General features: G+C 45.7%; 1 pseudogene; it reads right to left on the reverse strand.

Moving 5' to 3' along the window:
- Nucleotides 1-1759: 1759 nt before the first annotated feature.
- LOC122933585 lies at nt 1760-1873 on the reverse strand (annotated as a pseudogene).
- Between the last annotated feature and the right edge of the window lie 17535 nt (nt 1874-19408).

A 19408-nucleotide genomic window follows, 5' to 3' on the forward strand; every position in this document is an offset into this window, starting at 1 on the left:
CCCAAGTGTAAGAACATCACCACAGACTACCTGTGGTGTCATGGTGAAGGCCTCCACCTCTGCTCAAAGACGATGTACCAGATGTCAGTAAATAATATGAAGAACATCTATAAATTGCTGCATTATGACCCCTAATAAATACTCTCACGTCACAGCCGGGAAGCAGTCATTTCTCAGTGACCTCCCGCTCTCCAGTCGCCCGTGTCTATACTGTAAATCCTCGTCTAATAAATTCTCTGAGTGCCGGTTTAACTCTGACATAAGGAAGAAAAATGGAAGAACAAATGTGATTTGGATTGGTGACATTTGAGTCTGCGGCCATACAAACTAATTATTTGCCAATGAAATGAAAACATAATCAGATCCAACATATTTGACCATTCAGTCAATAATCGGATAATGGTCAAGCGGGTGACGGTGGAACAGTCCTTAACTCATTCTACAAATGATAGTAATAAGGAGACGGTGCGAAGAGCTGGCACCCCGAGTAATGAATGTACGGAGCTGTTCCTCCCGGCTGCTCCTGTAGATGCATTTATTTTTCTCATTATCTTACACACAATCTCTCAGCTATTGTCTGTCACTATGGCTCACTCAAAAAGCTTCAGAAAGTGCTAAAGATGTCAAGACGCGATAAGCTTCATTTATTTTTATAACCGTCATCAGCAATTTCTTTTTTTTTTTTTTTTTTTGCTTAAAGGCCTATAATAGAATCCACTGATTGGAATCAGTACCATATCAGAATATAGATATGATAGCGCATTCTTTGAAGGTGAATGGTGGACTGAAGGACATATCACCTATTTCAAGGATGATAAATAGCACTCAAGAAAAAAAAATTATGATTTTTTTTTTCTTTTTTACTTTTCCCGATCAATTTTTATTCTTTACAAAGCATTGCAAAACTGAACAGGGTGTGGGGTGTGCAGTAATAAGATGCTACATGAGGATATGCTCGGTAATGCTGCATGCTGGAGACAACACATGGGCGGCGAGAAATCAAGAACAGACATTGACACCCATGATAAGTTGGGTTTATCATTTAGCGCAGCTCATCATTATCTTTTTGATTTTCAATAAGACTGCTTTAATTGAAATCCTGAAAAAACGTGACTTCATTCACTCCATAAAAAAAAATATAGCAGTGTGCCACCCAAAAGAAATGTACTAGGATGCGGTCTATTGCAGGCCTTCTCTGCAAGAGAAGGTCCTCACATAAACCATTCCCCAACCTTCAAGGCCAGAAGGCTCCTGCAAGGGTCAGGAACTTGAAGCCATTTTCAGCTGAAGCCAAGGCACCCCTCTAGCTCTGGCCTCCACCTGAGCTGCCACCACAGGTGTTGGCCAACAGCCTCAGTTGAGGTCTCTCAAGGGGTTTGCAGAGGGGTGAGGAACCTGATCATTACACACACACACCCCTCAACCTCAGGGGCAGCTTGTAAGGGTGCTGCAACCTTGAAAGGCCCTAGTGACAAAACAAATGTGGATAGTGATAGTGAACACACATTGAACAGAAAAAATTAATAAGTGACTGTGTGCCATTACGAACCGGATATTAGGACGGAATTTAAAAAATTCATCATCTTGGCAAGCCAGAAGGCCCGGGCAAAGAGAGTTGAGTGAGCTCAAATTGTGAGGAAGTGAAGTATGTGCACATGTGCCATCACTCAGTGGGCTTCCACCATCAGTGAGTTTGGGCACCCCAGGGTTATCACTCCTGGGGCACTTCTGCACCTTAGGCTTTTAAACAACCCAGCCCATGGCTTAGATCTGGAGGCCCTTGGTCCCCTTCCAATGGCAACAAATGGCCCGGACATACCACGGATAAGAACAGATACTACACTTGATCTTAGCCAATGGGCCGAGAATAGATTCTCAAAGTCAAATGTATGGCATCGTCTTAGAGAAATCACTGTTGGCACTATGGCTTTTCCTTATAGATGCTTTATGGTAGTGCCCTACACAACCGGTGATGCTTTTTGCTATGTCCTTAGTCATTCGAAGGGAAGATGAATCCTAACAATACATTAAGTGTTCTCTTGAAAAATTAAATAATAAAATGAATAAAGAATTGGACTAGCTCTTGGAAGGTACTGGTTCTGCTTGTGGAGATCCATCTGTTAAGTCTTGCAGGCAATGCTTTCTGTGAAAAGTATGCAAATCAGCTCTTTTCTAGAAGAAAGAAGTACTGTCTCTCTAGTGCTACCTACTGATATATATATCCCTAGTCATGTTTCAAGGATCTATAATGGGTTGGACAATGACTCACAGGGTGGCAGTAGAGAGACAGTTTTATTTCTTCTAGGGGAGAGCTAATTTGCATAGGAATTGACCTGAAATTGGTAAATTGGTGTGTCGACTAATGGCCTTTTTTACATGGGCCAATGATCAGGAATGAAAAACGCTTTTTCCTAATCATTGCAGTATGTAAACACAAGCAAACACTTGTCTATTGGGCGGTTGCATCCTGTGGCACCAAATATCCATGGCAGCATGTGAATTTAAGCAGAGGTATGACTTGAAGCTCCAGGCCTCAATGCAAAATTTATAATAGGGTCCTCAATAGGGATGAGCGAACTCGAACTGTATAGTTCGGGTTCGTACCGAATTTTGGGGTGTCCGTGACACGGACCCGAACCCGGACATTTTCGTAAAAGTCCGGGTTCGGGTTCGGTGTTCGTCGCTTTCTTGGCGCTTTTGTGACGCTTTCTTGGCGCTTTTTGAAAGGCTGCAAAGCAGCCAATCAACAAGCGTCATACTACTTGCCCCAAGAGGCCGTCACAGCCATGCCTACTATTGGCATGGCTGTGATTGGCCAGAGCACCATGTGACCCAGCCTCTATTTAAGCTGGAGTCACATAGCGCCGCCCGTCACTCTGCTCTGATTAGCGTAGGGAGAGGTTGCGGCTGCGACAGTAGGGCGAGATTAGGCAGATTAACTCCTCCAAAGGACTTGATTATTAATCGATCTGCAGCTGTGGATCACTGAGCTGCTGATACTCAATTGCTCACTGTTTTTAGGCTGCCCAGACCGTTTGTCAGTCACTTTTTTCTGGGGTGATCGGCGGCCATTTTGTGTCTTGTGGTGCGCCAGCACAAGCTGCGACCAAGTGCATTTAACCCTCAATGGTGTGGTTGTTTTTTGGCTAAAGCCTACATCAGGGTGAAGCTGTCACACCAAGTGCATTTAACCAGCAATAGTCTGTTTATTTTTTGGCCATATACTACATCAGGGGCAAGCTGCGCCTGTCACCAAGTGCATTTAACCCTCAATGGTGTGGTTGTTTTTTGGCTAAAGCCTACATCAGGGTGAAGCTGTCACACCAAGTGCATTTAACCAGCAAAAGTCTGTTTATTTTTTGGCCATATACTACATCAGGGGCAAGCTGCGCCCGTCACCAAGTGCATTTAACCCTCAATGGTGTGGTTGTTTTTTGGCTAAAGCCTACATCAGGGTGAAGCTGTCACACCAAGTGCATTTAACCAGCAATAGTCTGTTTATTTTTTGGCCATATACTACATCAGGGGCAAGCTGCGCCCGTCACCAAGTGCATTTAACCCTCAATGGTGTGGTTGTTTTTTGGCTAAAGCCTACATCAGGGTGAAGCTGTCACACCAAGTGCATTTAACCAGCAATAGTCTGTTTATTTTTTGGCCATATACTACATCAGGGGCAAGCTGCGCCTGTCACCAAGTGCATTTAACCCTCAATGGTGTGGTTGTTTTTTGGCTAAAGCCTACATCAGGGTGAAGCTGTCACACCAAGTGCATTTAACCAGCAAAAGTCTGTTTATTTTTTGGCCATATACTACATCAGGGGCAAGCTGCGCCCGTCACCAAGTGCATTTAACCCTCAATGGTGTGGTTGTTTTTTGGCTAAAGCCTACATCAGGGTGAAGCTGTCACACCAAGTGCATTTAACCAGCAATAGTCTGTTTATTTTTTGGCCATATACTACATCAGGGGCAAGCTGCGCCCGTCACCAAGTGCATTTAACCCTCAATGGTGTGGTTGTTTTTTGGCTAAAGCCTACATCAGGGTGAAGCTGTCACACCAAGTGCATTTAACCAGCAATAGTCTGTTTATTTTTTGGCCATATACTACATCAGGGGCAAGCTGAGCCTGTCACCAAGTGCATTTAACCCTCAGTAGTGTGGTTGGTCAAGGTGTCACACCAAGTGCATTTAACCAGCAATAGTGTGGTTATTTTTTGGCCATATCCCAGTCTAATTCTGTCAGTAAATCTATACCTGTCACCCAGCGCCTAAATACTAGGCCTCAAATTTATATCCCGCTAAATCTGTCGTTACTGCTGTACTGTTGTGGCTGGGCAAGTTATTTAGTGTCCGTCAAAGCACATTTTTTGTTCTGGGTTGAAATACAATTCCCAATTTAGCAATTTCCTAATTTAGTGGTTTCTGCTGTATCAGAGCTATTTAAAATCTATCCCTAAAAGGGTATATAATATTCAAGGTGCACATAGGGTCATTCAGAATAACTTCACACACACGCTACTGTGCATTTCCAAGTCTAATTCTGTCAGTAAATCTATACCTGTCACCCAGCGCCTAAATACTAGGCCTCAAATTTATATCCCGCTAAATCTGTCGTTACTGCTGTACTGTTGTGGCTGGGCAAGTTATTTAGTGTCCGTCAAAGCACAGTTTTTGTTCTGGGTTGAAATACAATTCCCAATTTAGCAATTTCCTAATTTAGTGGTTTCTGCTGTATCAGAGCTATTTGAAATCTATCCCTAAAAGGGTATATAATATTCAAGGTGCACATATGGTCATTCAGAATAACTTCACACACACGCTACTGTGCATTTCCAAGTCTAATTCTGTCAGTAAATCTATACCTGTCACCCAGCGCCTAAATACTAGGCCTCAAATTTATATCCCGCTAAATCTGTCGTTACTGCTGTACTGTTGTGGCTGGGCAAGTTATTTAGTGTCCGTCAAAGCACATTTTTTTGTTCTGGGTTGAAATACAATTCCCAATTTAGCAATTTCCTAATTTAGTGGTTTCTGCTGTATCAGAGCTATTTGAAATCTATCCCTAAAAGGGTATATAATATTCAAGGTGCACATATGGTCATTCAGAATAACTTCACACACACGCTACTGTCCTAAAAGGGTATATAATATTCAAGGTGCACATAGGGTCATTCAGAATAACTTCACACACATGCTACTGTGCATTTCCAAGTCTAATTCTGTCAGTAAATCTATACCTGTCACCCAGCGCCTAAATATTAGGCTTCAAATTTATATCCCGCTAAATCTGTCGTTACTGCTGTACTGTTGTGGCTGGGCAAGTTATTTAGTGTCCGTCAAAGCACATTTTTTGTTCTGGGTTGAAATACAATTCCCAATTTAGCAATTTCCTAATTTAGTGGTTTCTGCTGTATCAGAGCTATTTGAAATCTATCCCTAAAAGGGTACATAATATTCAAGGTGCACATAGGGTCATTCAGAATAACTTCACACACACGCTACTGTGCATTTCCAAGTCTAATTCTGTCAGTAAATCTATACCTGTCACCCAGCGCCTAAATACTAGGCCTCAAATTTATATCCCGCTAAATCTGTCGTTACTGCTGTACTGTTGTGGCTGGGCAAGTTATTTAGTGTCCGTCAAAGCACATTTTTTGTTCTGGGTTGAAATACAATTCCCCATTTAGCAATTTCCTAATTTAGTGGTTTCTGCTGTATCAGAGCTATTTGAAATCTATCCCTAAAAGGGTATATAATATTCAAGGTGCACATAGGGTCATTCAGAATAACTTCACACACACGCTACTGTGCATTTCCAAGTCTAATTCTGTCAGTAAATCTATACCTCTCACCCAGCGCCTAAATACTAGGCCTCAAATTTATATCCCGCTAAATCTGTCGTTACTGCTGTACTGTTGTGGCTGGGCAAGTTATTTAGTGTCCGTCAAAGCACATTTTTTGTTCTGGGTTGAAATACAATTCCCAATTTAGCAATTTCCTAATTTAGTGGTTTCTGCTGTATCAGAGCTATTTGAAATCTATCCCTAAAAGGGTATATAATATTCAAGGTGCACATAGGGTCATTCAGAATAACTTCACACACACGCTACTGTGCATTTCCAAGTCTAATTCTGTCAGTAAATCTATACCTGTCACCCAGCGCCTAAATACTAGGCTTCAAATTTATATCCCGCTAAATCTGTCGTTACTGCTGTACTGTTGTGGCTGGGCAAGTTATTTAGTGTCCGTCAAAGCACATTTTTTGTTCTGGGTTGAAATACAATTCCCAATTTAGCAATTTCCTAATTTAGTGGTTTCTGCTGTATCAGAGCTATTTGAAATCTATCCCTAAAAGGGTATATAATATTTAAGGTGCACATAGGGTCATTCAGAATAACTTCACACACACGCTACTGTGCATTTCCAAGTCTAATTCCGTCAGTAAATCTATACCTGTCACCCAGCGCCTAAATACTAGGCCTCAAATTTATATCCCGCTAAATCTGTCGTTACTGCTGTACTGTTCTGGCTGGGCAAGTTATTTAGTGTCCGTCAAAGCACATTTTTTGTTCTGGGTTGAAATACAATTCCCAATTTAGCAATTTCCTAATTTAGTGGTTTCTGCTGTATCAGAGCTATTTGAAATCTATCCCTAAAAGGGTATATAATATTCAAGGTGCACATAGGGTAATTCAGAATAACTTCACACACACGCTACTGTGCATTTCCAAGTCTAATTCTGTCAGTAAATCTATACCTGTCACCCAGCGCCTAAATACTAGGCCTCAAATTTTTATTCAGCTGAATTTGAATACAATACATTGGGCCAAATAATATTTTTGTTGTTGTGGTGAACGATAACAATAAGGAAAACATCTAGTAAGGGACGCGGACGTGGACATGGTCGTGGTGGTGTTAGTGGACCCTCTGGTGCTGGGAGAGGACGTGGCCGTTCTGCCACATCCACACGTCCTAGTGTACCAACTACCTCAGGTCCCAGTAGCCGCCAGAATTTACAGCGATATATGGTGGGGCCCAATGCCGTTCTAAGGATGGTAAGGCCTGAGCACGTACAGGCATTAGTCAATTGGGTGGCCGACAGTGGATCCAGCACGTTCACATTATCTCCCACCCAGTCTTCTGCAGAAAGCGCACAGATGGCGCCTGAAAACCAACCCCATCAGTCTGTCACATCACCCCCATGCATACCAGGGAAACTGTCTCAGCCTCAAGTTATGCAGCAGTCTCTTATGCTGTTTGAAGACTCCGCTGGCAGGGTTTCCCAAGGGCATCCACCTAGCCCTTCCCCAGCGGTGAAAGACATAGAATGCACTGACGCACAACTACTTATGTTTCCTGATGATGAGGACATGGGAATACCACCTCAGCATGTCTCTGATGATGACGAAACACAGGTGCCAACTGCTGCGTCTTTCTGCAGTGTGCAGACTGAACAGGAGGTCAGGGATCAAGACTGGGTGGAAGACGATGCAGGGGACGATGAGGTCCTAGACCCCACATGGAATGAAGGTCGTGCCACTGACTTTCACAGTTCGGAGGAAGAGGCAGTGGTGAGACCGAGCCAACAGCGTAGCAAAAGAGGGAGCAGTGGGCAAAAGCAGAACACCCGCCGCCAAGAGACTCCGCCTGCTACTGACCGCCACCATCTTGGACCGAGCACCCCAAAGGCAGTTTCAATGAGTTCCCTGGCATGGCACTTCTTCAAACAATGTGCTGACGACAAGACCCGAGTGGTTTGCACGCTGTGCCATCAGAGCCTGAAGCGAGGCATTAACGTTCTGAACCTTAGCACAACCTGCATGACCAGGCACCTGCATGCAAAGCATGAACTGCAGTGGAGTAAACACCTTAAAAACAAGGAAGTCGCTCAGGCACCCCCTGCTACCTCTTCTGCTGCTGCCGCCTCGGCCTCTTCCTCCGCCGCTGGAGGAACGTTGGCACCTGCCGCCCAGCAAACAGGGGATGTACCACCAACTTCACCACCACCTCCGTCACCAAGCATCTCAACCATGTCACACGGCAGCGTTCAGCTCTCCATCTCACAAACATTTGAGAGAAAGCGTAAATTCCCACCTAGCCACCCTCGATCCCTGGCCCTGAATGCCAGCATTTCTAAACTACTGGCCTATGAAATGCTGTCATTTAGGCTGGTGGACACAGACAGCTTCAAACAGCTCATGTCGCTTGCTGTCCCACAGTATGTTGTTCCTAGCCGGCACTACTTCTCCAAGAGAGCCGTGCCTTCCCTGCACAACCAAGTATCCGATAAAATCAAGTGTGCACTGCGCAACGCCATCTGTGGCAAGGTCCACCTAACCACAGATACGTGGACCAGTAAGCACGGCCAGGGACGCTATATCTCCCTAACTGCACACTGGGTAAATGTAGTGGCAGCTGGGCCCCAGGCGGAGAGCCGTTTGGCGCACGTCCTTCCGCCGCCATGGATCGCAGGGCAACATTCTTTGCCTCCTGTTGCCACCTCCTCCTTCTCGGCTTCCTCCTCCTCTTCTTCCACCTGCTCATCCAGTCAGCCACACACCTTCACCACCAACTTCAGCACAGCCCGGGGTAAACGTCAGCAGGCCATTCTGAAACTCATATGTTTGGGGGACAGGCCCCACACCGCACAGGAGTTGTGGCGGGGTATAGAACAACAGACCGACGAGTGGTTGCTGCCGGTGAGCCTCAAGCCCGGCCTGGTGGTGTGTGATAATGGGCAAAATCTCGTTGCAGCTCTAGGACTAGCCGGTTTGACGCACATCCCTTGCTTGGCGCATGTGCTGAATTTGGTGGTGCAGAAGTTCATTCACAACTACCCCGACATGTCAGAGCTGCTGCATAAAGTGCGGGCCGTCTGTTCGCGCTTCCGGCGTTCACATCCTGCCGCTGCTCGCCTGTCTGCGCTACAGCGTAACTTCGTCCCGCTCACCGCCTCATATGCGACGTGCCCACCAGGTGGAACTCCACCTTGCACATGCTGGACAGACTGTGCGAGCAGCAGCAGGCCATAGTGGAGTTTCAGCTGCAGCACGCACGGGTCAGTCACACTACGGAACAGCACCACTTCACCACCAATGACTGGGCCTCCATGCGAGACCTGTGTGCCCTGTTGCGCTGTTTCGAGTACTCCACCAACATGGCCAGTGGCGATGACGCCGTTATCAGCGTTACAATACCACTTCTATGTCTCCTTGAGAAAACACTTAGGGCGATGATGCAAGAGGAGTGGCCCAGGAGGAGGAGGAAGAGGGGTCATTTTTAGCACTTTCAGGCCAGTCTCTTCGAAGTGACTCAGAGGGAGTTTTTTGCAACAGCAGAGGCCAGGTACAAATGTGGCCAGCCAGGGCCCACTACTGGAGGACGAGGAGGACGAGGATGAGGAGGAGGTGGAGGAGGATGAGGATGAAGCATGGTCACAGCGGGGTGGCACCCAACGCAGCTCGGGCCCATCACTGGTGCGTGGCTGGGGGGAAAGGCAGGACGATGACGATACGCCTCCCACAGAGGACAGCTTGTCCTTACCCCTGGGCAGCCTGGCACACATGAGCGACTACATGCTGCAGTGCCTGCGCAACGACAGCAGAGTTGCCCACATTTTAACGTGTGCGGACTACTGGGTTGCCACCCTGCTGGATCCACGCTACAAAGACAATGTGCCCACCTTACTTCCTGCACTGGAGCGTGATAGGAAGATGCGGGAGTACAAGCGCACGTTGGTAGACGCGCTACTTAGAGCATTCCCAAATGTCACAGGGGAACAAGTGGAAGCCCAAGGCCAAGGCAGAGGAGGAGCAAGAGGTCGCCAAGGCAGCTGTGTCACGGCCAGCTCCTCTGAGGGCAGGGTTAGCATGGCAGAGATGTGGAAAAGTTTTGTCAACACGCCACAGCTAACTGCACCACCACCTGATACGCAACGTGTTAGCAGGAGGCAACATTTCACTAACATGGTGGAACAGTACGTGTGCACACCCCTCCACGTACTGACTGATGGTTCGGCCCCATTCAACTTCTGGGTCTCTAAATTGTCCACGTGGCCAGAGCTAGCCTTTTATGCCTTGGAGGTGCTGGCCTGCCCGGCGGCCAGCGTTTTGTCTGAACGTGTATTCAGCACGGCAGGGGGCGTCATTACAGACAAACGCAGCCGCCTGTCTACAGCCAATGTGGACAAGCTGACGTTCATAAAAATGAACCAGGCATGGATCCCACAGGACCTGTCCGTCCCTTGTCCAGATTAGACATTAACTACCTCCCCTTAACCATATATTATTGGACTCCAGGGCACTTCCTCATTCAATCCTATTTTTATTTTCATTTTACCATTATATTGCGAGGCTACCCAAAGTTGAATGAACCTCTCCTCTGTCTGGGTGCCGGGGCCTAAATATATGCCAATGGACTGTTCCAATGTTGGGTGACGTGAAGCCTGATTCTCTGCTATGACATGCAGACTGATTCTCTGATGACATGAAGCCATATCCTCTGTTACGGGACCTCTCTCCTCTGCCTGGGTGCTGGGCCTAAATATCTGACAATGGACTGTTGCAGTGGTGGCTGACGTGAAGCCTGATTTTCTGCTATGACATGCAGACTAATTCTCTGCTGACATGAAGCCAGATCCTCTGTTACGGGACCTCTCTCCCCTGCCTGGGTGCTGGGCCTAAATTTATGAAAATGGACTGTTGCAGTGGTGGGTGACGTGAAGCCTGATTCTCTGCTATGATATGAAGACTGATTCTCTGCTGACATGAAGCCAGATTGTCTGTTACGGGACCTCTCTCCTCTGCCTGGGTGCTGGGCCTAAATTTATGAAAATGGACTGTTGCAGTGGTGGCTGACGTGAAGCCTGATTCTCTGCTATGACATGCAGACTGATTCTCTGCTGACATGAAGCCAGATTGTCTGTTACGGGACCTCTCTCCTCTGCCTGGGTGCTGGGCCTAAATATCTGACAATGGACTGTTGCATTGGTGGCTGACGTGAAGCCTGATTCTCTGCTATGATATGAAGACTGATTCTCTGCTGACATGAAGCCAGATTGTCTGTTACGGGACCTCTCTCCTCTGCCTGGGTGCTGGGCCTAAATTTATGAAAATGGACTGTTGCAGTGGTGGGTGACGTGAAGGCTGATTCTCTGCTATGATATGAAGACTGATTCTCTGCTGACATGAAGCCAGATTGTCTGTTACGGGACCTCTCTCCTCTGCCTGGGTGCTGGGCCTAAATTTATGAAAATGGACTATTGCAGTGGTGGGTGACGTGAAGCCTGATTCTCTGCTATGACATGAAGACTGATTCTCTGCTGACATGAAGCCAGATTGTCTGTTACGGGACCTCTCTCCTCTGCCTGGGTGTCGGGGCCTAAATATCTGAGAATGGACTGTTCCAGTGGTGGGTGACGTGAAGCCAGATTCTCTGCTATGGGACCTCTCTCCAATTGATTTTGGTTAATTTTTATTTATTTAATTTTTATTTTAATTTATTTCCCTATCCACATTTGTTTGCATGGGATTTACCTACATGTTGCTGCCTTGCAGCCCTCTAGCCCTTTCCTGGGCTGTTTTACAGCCTTTTTAGTGCCGAAAAGTTCGGGTCCCCATTGACTTCAATGGGGTTCGGGTTCGGGACGAAGTTCGGATCGGGTTCGGATCCCGAACCCGAACATTTTCGGGAAGTTCGGCCGAACTTCTCGAACCCGAACATCCAGGTGTCCGCTCAACTCTAGTCCTCAACAATCACTTTACATTTATAGCAATGATCTACTCATATGTGGTAGAAACCATTTGGACCCCTTAAGCCACCAGAACCAATCTTGGCAGCCCTGATAACTATGCCAAAAGGTCTCTGTGAAAGGTGGGCCATATTATTTCCGTATTGAACATGTCATAGGTGCTCTGAAGAGGGGAAGGGGGGAAGTTATCATAAGGGAAATTTAAATCTGAGTTGATCATCTTTAAACATAACACTTTTGTCTAGAGATGTCACTCCAAGTTTTTGTAAGCTACCCCCTTACTGCAGTAAGATTGCCCATCTTTTGCAAAGTCGTAATTGACAAGTCTGGCATGCACCCAATTAAAGGGGATGTTCCATCTGGGACATATATAATGGCATATCACTAGGATATTCTATAAATGTCAGATAGATGTGTGTTTCACCTCTGGGAACCACTCCCATCTCCAGAATGGGAGCCAGAACAAAGAGCACATCACCCAAGGACGTGGTTCTCTCTATTCACTGCCACTGTATCTTGCTGCCGAAAATAGACAGCTATTTTCAGAAGTCCCATAGCAGTTAATGGAGAGCATGCCACGGAAGTGCGGTTACCCCTCCATTTACCACTATAGGACTTCTGAAACGATCCAAGTCAGAGCTTGTTTTTCAGAACTCCCATAGTGTTGAATGGAGGTTGGCCATGCATGCGCTGTGTGCTCTTTCTTCAATTTAGTGTCCGGGTCTGAAGATAGAAGCAGGTCCCAGAGGTGGATCCTGACCTGCACCTGTCTGACCTACATGACATATCCTATCAATAGGCCATAAATATTCCCCTTTAACCACCTAACTGTTTTGCCCGAGTCCAGCTCGGGCAATGGGAAAAGTAGCTAAATGGAGGGGCGGGCTGCTTTAGATGCTTCTATCTCCTGAATGGTAGCAGCTAGAAACATGCAATTGGTCTTGTTTGAAAGCTAACATTCCAGGCTGCTAAAATTGGCAGCTAAAGTCCAAGCAACAGAGGAGAAATCACTGTTAGAAATCAAGTCGGGAAAAATCGAGGGTAAAACATGTTTTTACTTTCACTTTCAGCTCCATTCACAGCATCCTGATTTCTATTAGTGATGAGCGGCAGGGGCAATATTCGAATTCGTGATATTTCGCAAATATTTGGGCGAATATTCGCCATATATTCGAGAATTCGCGAATTCATGATCTCAAGGCATTATTTTCTTGATTGCGAAAATTCGCATAAAATTCGCATGAACTGGTATTTTCCCAAAAATCGAATATTCGCAATTACGAATATATTTTGCGATATTCGAAATATTTGCGAATTTGCGAAGTGCTGATATTCGCGATTAAAATTCGCAATTCGAATATTCGTGATCAACACTAATTTCTATCAGTGATATCTTCCCCTGTACTGAACATATTGCTGTCATTCTGGTAGCTGTCAGCCTTCGAACAAGACCAGTGGCATGTTTCTAGCTGCTACCATTCCGGAGATATCGGCATCTAAAGCAGCCCTCCCCCCTCCAGTTTTCCCACTGCTGGAGCTGGAGTTGGGGCATATAAGTTATGGGGGTTAACATAGCTTACCATGCCCACTTTTCCAATGTGCTTAGAATGGTATAAAATAACAAAAATTAGCAAAATTTTTCGAAGCAAAGGACTCATACTGTCATGATCAGAATGTGTGTGTGGGGGGGGGGGGAGGGGGGGTAAACTCCACACTGAACACAGGAGGAAAGGGGTACAGTAACTTGGCCTGGAAACTAGGGAAGAAACAAATCACCTCCTAGACAACCCTAGGAATATTCATATGCAGGATACCTAGGCCTTTATATTCCTATTAGGCCCTGGAAAAGGTTAGGACCAGAGACAACCCATTCCTCCCCAGATGGACGAATGGTAGTCTCTGTCTCAGGCCCAGATACAACAACAGGGAATATAACAAACACAAACAAGCGCGACACTTGACTTCTGTAGAGACGGACGAGCAGGAACACCAGAGACAAACTTACACCAGCTCAGCCAAACCCAAATGAAGCTATCTACCACATAGTCAGAAGGGTGGGGTCAGACTATAAAGGGTTGAAGTGGTGATTTGCATTAACATCGGCCGCTGGAACCCACATCCTCTCCTCTGGTCCATAACTCCTCCAGTGGACAAGATACTGGAGGGATCTACGGAGAACTCGGGAGTCCACAATTCTGCTGATTTGAAATTCTAAATTACCGTCCACCATGACAGGAGTGCGAGGCAAGGAGGATGGCTCAACAGGTTCGACACATTTCTTCAACAATGACTAATGAAATACTTTATGAATTTTCAAAGCCTGAGGAAGTTCAACACATAAGGCTACAGGGTTAACAATGGCAGTGATCTTATATGGACCAATAAATCTTGGGCTCAACTTCCAAGAAGGTACCTTAAGCTTTATATTTCTTGTGGACAGCCACACAGAATCACCCACTCTCAGGTCCGGACCATTCATACGTCTCCTGTCAGCCACACGCTTATACCTGTTGCCCATCTTTTTCAGGTTATTTTTCAGAATTTTCCACCAAATTGAAGAGAAAGAAGAGGAAAATCGTTCCTCCTCAGGAATACCGGAAGTATGAGAACCAGAAAATGTGCCAAACTGCGGATGGAATCCATATGCCCCAAAAAAACTGCGACTTATCAGTGTACTCCTGTCTATGATTATTAATGGCAAACTCAGCTAACAACAAGAATGAAGACCACTCCTTCTGGTTCTCCGAAACAAAACATCTCAAGTAAGTCTCCAGATTCTGATTGGTGCACTTTGTCTGTCTGTTCGAATGAGGATGAAAAGCCGAAGAAAAGGACAATTGTACCCCCAGTCGAGTACAGAACGCTTTCCAGAATCTGGAAACAAACTGAGTCCCCCGATCAGACACCACATCAGTGGGAATGCCATGTATCGACAAACAGTTGTGCAAGAGTCTTGGCATTAGGTAGAGCCGGCAATGCTATAAAATGCGCCATTTTGCTAAACCACTCAACTACCACCAGGATCACGGTTTTTCCTGAAGAATTTTGTAAATCAGTGATGAAGTCCATGGACAAATGCATCCAAGGTCTGGATGGGATGGGCAACGGAAGAAGGCTGAGTATGTGTCACCTTCGCATGAGCACAGGTACAACAGGCTGACACATAGTCCTCAACACACTTATGCAGCCCCGGCAACCAAAATCTGCGCGAGTTGAGATCGACAGTGGATCTACTCCCAGGGTGTCCAGCCAAGACAGTACAGTAATGTTCCGTCACTGTGATACCTTATGACGTAAGTCTGAAGGAACAAACAATTTTCTCTTGGGCCTCCAACACCTTAGCTTCAAGTTTAGGATATAGGGAAGATATGATTACCCCTTCAGACAAAATTGGACTAGGATCTTTAGAATCACCCTCCCCCCTCAGGAAAGCTGCGCGACAAAGCATCCGTCTTGACGTTCTTAAACCTAGGGCGGTAGGTGACAATGAAGATAAATCTGGTAAAAAACAGTGACCATCTTGCCTGCCTTGGATTCAGTCTTTTAGCCGACTCAAGGTAAGCCAGATTTTTGTGATCAGTAATTACCGTAATAGGATGAATTGCTCCTTCCAACCAATGGCGCTATTCTTCAAAAGCCAACTTAATGGCCAGCAATTCCCTATTACCCCTGTCATAATTTCTTTCAGCTGTCGAGAATTTTTTTAAGAGAAAAAAGCACGTAGGCGCCATTTACTAGGTAAAGGACCTTGCGACAAACCTGCTCCCACCCTTACCTCGGAATGCATCAACCTCTACAATGAATCGCTGAGACACGTCACGTTGCACCAGAATAGGGGCTGAAGCAAAATATTCCTTTACAGCAGAAAAGGCTTGTAATGCTGACCAAACAGAGAAATTGACCCCCTTCCTAATCATGTCTGTTAAACGTTTAACCACAGTTGAATAGTTCAAGATGAATTTATAGTAGTAGTTGGTGAATCCCAAAAACCGCATAAGCGCTTTCAGATTTTCGGGTCGATCCCAGTCCAACACTGCACGGACTTTCTCGGGATCCATACGAAAACCTGAGGGTGAGAGCAGGTAACCCAGGAATTGCACTTCCTGAACAGCAAAAACACAATTTTCCATCTTCGCATACAATTTAATCTCTCTTAGGATCTGTAACCTGTCTCACATGATCCTTATGAGTCTCCATGTCTGGGGAATAAATTAGTATGTCATCCAAATATACAACAACAAATCTCCCCACCAGATGATGAAAGATGTCATTGATAAAGTGTTGAAAAACTGCTGGAGCGTTGTTTAACCCAAAGGGCATGATCAGATTTACAAAATGACCCTCAGGGGTATTAAATGCGGTCTTCCACTCATCCTCCTCCCTGATCCTTGCCAGATTATATGTCCCCCTCAGATCCAATTTAGAGAACACTTTGGAACCGACAATCTGACTAAACAAATCCGGAATCGAAGGAAGGGGGTAAGCACCACGGACGGAAATACGGTTAAGCTCACGGAAGTCCGGACATGGTCTAAGGGTACCATCTTTTATTTTTTTTACAAAGAACAACCCAGCAGCCACTGGGGATTTGGATGGTCTCATATGACCCTTCGCCAAGCTCTCGGTGATATACTCTCGCATAGCCTTTGTTTCGGGCTCCAAAAGATTATACAACCGAGATTTAGGCAGTTTAGCTCCAGGAATAAGATTGATGTGACAATCATACTCCCTATGCGGAGGTAACTCCTGGGTACCACTCTTAGAAAACACATCAGAAAATTCAGAAATGAACGAGGGTACAGTTTTAGTGGTGACCACAGAGAAAGAAATCGGATACTACCAGTAAATGACAAAAGTAAGTTTTCTTGCTCCCCACCCACACCACCAATAGTAAATTTGGGGATTAAGCGTTTTTCTTTTGTTTACACCTTGACGCTGAATGTACGGAGAAATATTCACGAAATGTCCCTTCTTTCCACAACAAAAACAGACTCCCTTCATATGACCAGAGCTCTTACCAGCAGTCCCAGGAGTAGCTTCCCCTAACTACATAGGCTCCTCACAAGGTGTAACCACAGGTGTCTCTTTACCATAGGTGTCAAAGGAAGCAGCCACCTTATTTGACAGTACGTCCGGAGGGTGAGGACCCTTAGATCTCCCCCTCAAGCGTCTATACAGACGTCCAGCAAGGGACGTAGCTGCTTCCAATGACTCAGGTTTTTCATGAAAGGCCAACGCGTCCTGCAGCCTCTCAGATAGAACCTGACAGAGCTGGCTACGGAGAGCAGGATCATTCCACTCCGTATCCGTAGCCCATCTCCTAAATTCAGAGCAATAGATTTCCACAGAGCTTTTTCCCTGCCATAAACCACGTAACTTGGTCTCAGCCTGAGAGATCCGATCCGGGTCATCATAAATAAGATCCAAGGCTCTAAAAAATTCATCTACTGACTGGAGGGACGGTGATGCGGTTGGCAGAGAAAAAGCCCAAGATTGTGCATCATCCTTAAGCAAAGAAATGATCATACCCACACGTTGACACTCATCCCCAGAAGAGTATGGACGCAGCTTAAAGTACACCTTACATGATTCCCTGAACCGAATGAAATTGTCACTATCCCAAGAAAATATGTGTGGGAGGGCAACCTTAGGTTCAGGGCAGGCCTGGTACCCAGCATCGGAACCAGCCGCCTGTGATCTCTGAATCCGTAAGACTGTCGCGCAGAGGTCAGCTACCTCCAAAGACAGTCCCTGCAGCTGTTCGACCAGTACAGACATAGGATCCATAGCTGCACTGACCTGAACGAAATGGGGGTTTATATAGCAGTAGATAATGTCACGATCAGTGTGGGGGGGGGGGAAATTCCACACTGATCACAGGAGGGAAGGGGAACAGTAACTAGGCATGAAAACTAGGAAAGAAACAAGTCACCTCCTAAACAACCCTAATCCGGGCCCTAACTATATATCAATATGAATAGACCTTGAAGGTAGGAATATTCATATGCAGGATACCTAGGCCTTTATATCTTTATTAGGCTCTGGAAAAGGTTAGGACCAGAGACAACCCATTCCTCCCCAGATGGACAAATGGTAGTCTCTGTCTCAGGCCCAGATACAACAACAGGGGATATAACAAACACAAACAAGCGCAACACTTAACTTCTGTAGAGATGGATGAGCAGGAACACCAGAGACAAACTCACACCAGCTCAGCCAAACCCAAATGAACCTATCTACCGCATAGTCAGAAGGGTGGGGTCAGACTATAAAAGGTAGAAGTGATGACCACTGAGCAACAGCTGAGAAAAGGGAAGTGGTCATTAACCCTATCAACACTGAATCAAGAGAAAATCAAGGAGGCTGTTAGATTCCTCCAAGCTCAGTCAATCTCCTTGATTTCCTGACATCAGTCACCTGAGGGATCGTGACACATACATTCTGATAAATCACTCCTGACTCTCTGTAAGGGCTCATTCACCCGACCGTATCCATTTTTGCCGGCTGCAAATTGTGGATCCGCAAAACACGGATACCAGCCGCCTGCCTTCTGCATTTTGCAGAACGGAACATCCTTCTCCATGATAGAAATGCCCGTTCTTGTCCGCAAATACAGATCTTTTTTTTTTTGCGGGACCTTGTAACGGACATATGCCTTTTGCGGTCCCACTGACATTAATGGGCCTGCATCCTATCTGCAAGATTGCGGAACGGATACGGACAGAAAAATATGATCGTGTGAATAAACCCTAAATCAGACAAATCTTAATCACTGAATTCAAAAAGTATAAGACTAAGGGCTTATGCACATGAACGTTCCGTGTTTTGCGGTTCGCAAACTGCGGATCTGCAAAACTCGGAGGCCGTCTGGTGGCCCATTATAAAAAATGCCTATTCTTGTCTGCAAAACGGACATAATCTATAATTTTTGAGGGGCCACAGAAAGGAGCAACTGCACATCTTTTGCAGCCCCATTCAAGGGAAAGGGTCCGCATCCGAGCTGCAATTAATGCGGCTCAGATGCGGAACCAAACCACGTTAGTGTGCATGAGCCCTAAGGGGGACTAAGGTCAAAGATTGTAGAAATCAATATACTAATAATAGTGCAGTAGCTATAGGGGGTATCAGATGCACCTTTGTCTTTCTATCCGGGGGGCTCAAATGCCCCCATTCCATAATAGGACACCTATATTAGCAATGGTGATAGGTTGGGGACCGTGTTACAGAATTTTCATTGGGGCCCAGGAGCCTCCAGCTTCACCTGTTTTGTAGTTCTTCTGGAATACCCTACAGCTGATGAATAAGCAGATTTTGATACCTTGGGGGTCTTAATAAATTCCAGTTAACATAGAGCTGATGTGAACGATCTTGAGAATAACTCTGATTGCCTGTTGTAGGATCAGGGAGAATTTGTTCTCTTTCAAGTGTCTGGTAGGGGGTCTTGTCTCAGTCTCTCTGCATCAATACAACTGCGCTTTACAAAAACGCAACGTGACATCCACTAGTCCTACATCAACCTCTCTAATCATGTAACCCCGTGACAGCATTCCTTTGTTATCCATGCAGCGTGCTCCAGGAATTATTCCCCGAGTAAACAGTAAAAAAAACAAGTCACTTCAAGGATTCAAGCTGATATTTTTGCGCTTGCGCAGAATGAATTTTC

The sequence above is a fragment of the Bufo gargarizans genome, chromosome 3 (assembly GCF_014858855.1).
Source record: "Bufo gargarizans isolate SCDJY-AF-19 chromosome 3, ASM1485885v1, whole genome shotgun sequence".
Lineage (NCBI taxonomy): Eukaryota > Metazoa > Chordata > Amphibia > Anura > Bufonidae > Bufo > Bufo gargarizans.